Here is a 4,243-nt window from a genome sequence, read left to right as displayed (position 1 = left end):
GCCCTAGCCACAGCCACTCCCTTGGCACTGAACACTCACCCTGAGGTCTCACTTGCCCTGGCGCTCTTGGCCCGTGACTGAGCCCAGATGACTGGCCTTTTACTGCAGGAGGTGTGGCTCAAATAATGACATTTTTGGCTGGAGGACACTCCATGGGCCAGCTGAAATTTTGTTTGAACTGAGCTAGAATCCCATGGCAATTGCTTTGCAAAAAGTTGTTAGAGTGACCTGGTGACCGTTCCTGCTTCCCTTTGGCAAGGGGTGGAGGCGGCTTCTTTCACCCTCTAGTGAAAATGAGAGAGAAGAGTTTCAGAGGGTCTGTGCAGAACTGTATGTGTGTCCAAGGTGGTCTAGGCTCAGGGCATCGAGAAAGGAGGAGAGACACCAGCAGGATAGGCCAGGGTCTGGAGCGCTAAAGCTGGACAGCTCCCACTGTCAGGAGACTGCAGAGGATTCCTGCTTGGGCACACGGGACTAGGGTGGGTGGTCAAGGCCCTGGCTGCATAGCTCTTGCCCTTCCTGCTCCTCCAGGAGGTCCGCTGACTGACAGATCATTCCCTTCCTCCCCTCCTCTCCTCAGACTGCTCTTTGCTGCCTTTCTAGTGGCCAGGTTGGGGGGTCATGCACTCCCCATCAGAGCACTGCCCACTCTGGGCTTTTCCTGGCTATGTCCCCAGCTAGGGTGACAACAGCTCTGATGGGCCGCTGTGAGCTCAGACCCTGAACAGCCTGGGGGCTCCCCAAGGACTCAGTGAAAGGACCACAAGCAAGTTAGAGTCCTTGCTCAGAGAATTCCAGTCACTGTCCAAGGTCAGGAGGCAAGCGAGTGGTGGAGCAAGGCTTGAGCACAGTATCCCAACATCTAAGCTGGACTTCCTCCTGCACTGGACTCTGAGAGACTCGCCAGCCCATTCCCACTGCTCCAGTCCCCAGCTAGGCCCCACACCTGCCAGACTGGACCAGGCCCCTCACCTGGAGTTTATTCTGCAGCTAGAAGCCTGATCGCCTGTGAGGAGCTGTCAGCGTTACGTGCCAACAACTGGAAAGAAGGAGTCTCACCGAGGGAGAGATTTGCCCCTTGTAAGGCATCACCAACTCAATGGACGTGAATCTGAGCAAACATCAGGAGACAGTTAAATGACGGGGAAGCCTGTCATGCTGTAGGCCATGGGGTTGCAAGGAGTCGGATACAACTCAGCGACTGAACAACAATGAGAAGGCGTGTGATGCTTGCTCTGTTAGACTCCATAGTGTGAAGCTTAGACTCTGACACTCTGGTTGGTCTGCAGCATTTACCCCTCCTCTCCTTTCCCTGTGGAACTTTTCTCTGGAAGTTTACCCGCTTCGGTAGGGCTCCTGGCTCCCCCGTGCTGATGCTGGCAAATGTGATGCAGGAAAAAATTGCCTTTGTATCATGCAGCAAATGGAGGTGTAACATATCTCAGTGGTCTCACCAAGCCTGTTAGGTTTCAGGAAAGCCATCTGTCCTAGGAGGGCTTTCTAAGCAGTCACTGACCCCAATCAGGCATTGATCAATAAGTGATCAATCAGTCAGTCATCAATTAGTTTTAAATTATCATTATTCACCAAGTTTCTACTGTGTATCCAACCCTGTCCTTGGCCTGTGATTGGCAGAAATAAAGCAGATCTTAGATGCTTTCCTTTAAGGAAATTCAACTGAAGAGCTCGGAGGTGGGGACAGAGAATAAGGATGAGGGATTTGAAGTAAGACAGGGGTAGGTCTTAATGACAGCACTTCAGTTTACTAACTGTGTAACTGTGGACAAGTGAATTCACTTCTTTTAGGCTCAGTGTTCAGGATCCCTGGCTTGCTTGTGAATACTAAAGAGAGAATAGAAAACACTGCTCAGTTCTGCATCCATGGGAAATGCTGTTGGTGGTGTCAAATGCAGGATGAATGCACACAACTATAACTATTTAAACTGAGATAGGGATTTAGAGAAGGGAGATAGTCATGTGTGAATTATAAGATCTAGGCTTTTAAAGCGGGTAATTCTGACTGGGATGAGTCTGGGCCTGGGCCCCTGAAAGTTTTCAGAATGTGAAGTTCAACAGATGACCACAGGGAGGAGACATAGGACAAATTTTAGCATCTTCCATTCCACCATCCTGGGCAGAAAAACCAATGCTGTTGTTCAGTCGCTCAGCTCAGCCCTGTCTGACTCTTTGCCACCCCATTGGCTGCAGCACATAAGGCCTCCCCATCCTTCACCATCTCCTAGAACCTGCTCAAACTCATATCCATTGAGTCAGTGATGCCATTCAACCATCTCATCCTCTGTCGTCTCCTTCAATCTTGCCCAGCATCAGGGTCTTTTTCAATGAGTCAGCTGTTCGCATCTGGTGGCCAAAATGTTGGAGCTTCAGCTTCAGCACCAGTCCTTCCAATGAATATTCAGAGTTGATTTCCTTTACAATTGACTGGTTTGATCTCCTTGCAGTCCAAGGGACTCTTAAGAGTCTTCTCCAACACCACAGTTCAAAAGCATCAGTTCTTTGGCACTCAGCTTTCTTCATGGTCCAACTCTCACATCCATACATGACTACTGGAAAAACCATAGCTTTGACTAGACGGACCTTTGTTGGCAAAGTAATGTCTCTGCTTTTTAATATGCTGTCTAGGTTGGTCATAGCTTTTCCTCCCAGGAGCCAGCATCTTTTAATTTCATGGCTGTAGTCACTATCTGCGGTGATTCTGGAGCCCAAGAAAATAAAATCTGTCACTGTTTTAATTGTTTTCCCATTTGGCACAAAGTGATGGGACCAGATGCTATGATCTTAGTTTTTTGAATGTTGAGTTTTAAGCCAGCTTTTTCATTCTCTCAAGAGGCTCTTTAGTTCTAATAGGTGAGAAACCAATAGGTGGGAATTCTTTCTTCACTCCCTCTCACACCCATGATCAAAGCTAAACTCCCACAGACAATATCTGTAGATAGATGAGGGAGTCATGGCATTTTTCAATTGCAGCAAGATGTCAAAAGTTCTCTGAGACATTTCCGGCACGTAGGAGTCAGTGTGTCAGAGAAGTATCTCAATCTTTCTCTGATTTTTTCACACTTTCTGATCAACTCTCTCAATATCTTTCTAAAATATGTAAATATCTAGAGTTTTCTGTATTTCTCTGAGACTTTTGGGACACCAACTATCTCCCTGAAATATTCTGAAACCCCTCAAAATGCTGACTTTCTATAAGTCTCTAAAATTAAAAATCTCTATGTTGTTGTTGTTGTTGTTTAGCTGTTAAGTCATGTCTAACTCTTTGGGACACCATGAACTGCAGCATGCCGCTCTTCAGGAGTTGGTGATGGACAGGGAAGCCTGGCATGCTGCAGTCCATGGGGTTTCAAAGAGTCAGATGTGACTGAGTGACAACTGAACTGAAGTAGGTGATGCCATCCAACCATCTCATCCTCTGTCATCTCCTTCTCCTCCTGCCCTCAATCTTTCTCAGCATTAAGGTCTTTTCCAATAACTCATCTATTCTCATCAGGGGGGTCCTTTTCTGACCATCTCTACCCTTTATGGCAGCTGTCTATGACAGCTTGTTATCATTTCATAAATGGATATGGGACAAAAAACAGGTGCTATCTGGGACAAACTTTAGGAATTAGCACTTTCTAGTTCTGTGCTACAACTGTCTTGGTTTAGAAAAAGGTGGAAATCAGATCCCTTCCCACAGGGAAGTTTCAGTTAGAACTGGATCCAGAGAAAAGAGCCGGGAATTTGGAGTCCAACTCTTTGCGACCCCATGAATCGCAGTATGCCAGGCCTTCCTGTCCATCACCAACTCCCAGAGTTTACCCAAACTCATGTCCGTCGAGTCAGTGATGCCATCCAGCCATCTCATCCTGTCGTCCCCTTTTCCTCCTGCCCCCAGTCCCTCCCAGCATCAGGGTCTTTTCCAATGAGTCAACTCTTTACATGAGGTGGCCAAAGTATTGGAGTTTCAGCTTCAGCATCAGTTCTTCCAATGAACACCCAGGACTGATCTCCTTTAGGATGGACTGGTTGGATCTCCTTGCAGTCCAAGGGACTCTCAAGAGTCTATTCCAACATCACAGTTCAAAAGCATCAATTCTTCGGCGCTCAGCTTCCTTCACAGTCCAACTCTCACATCCATACATGAGCACTGGAAAAACCATAGCCTTGACTAGACGGACCTTTGTTGGCAAAATAATGTCTCTGCTTTTCGAATATGCTATCTAGGTGTCATACTTCTCAG

At 47.3% G+C, this 4,243-nt stretch overlaps 1 protein-coding gene across 1 annotated transcript in view; it reads left to right on the top strand.

Annotated features, from left to right (window-relative positions):
* LOC104984631 (putative selection and upkeep of intraepithelial T-cells protein 1 homolog) overlaps positions 1-4,243 on the top strand; it is a 41,455-nt gene that overhangs the window by 278 nt on the left and 36,934 nt on the right. The window lies entirely within an intron of this gene.

Source organism: Bison bison, unplaced genomic scaffold (genome assembly GCF_000754665.1).
Source record: "Bison bison bison isolate TAMUID 2011002044 unplaced genomic scaffold, Bison_UMD1.0 scf7180017864033, whole genome shotgun sequence".
In the NCBI taxonomy this organism is placed as follows: domain Eukaryota; kingdom Metazoa; phylum Chordata; class Mammalia; order Artiodactyla; family Bovidae; genus Bison; species Bison bison.
This window is presented reverse-complemented; position numbering and strand designations above follow the sequence as displayed.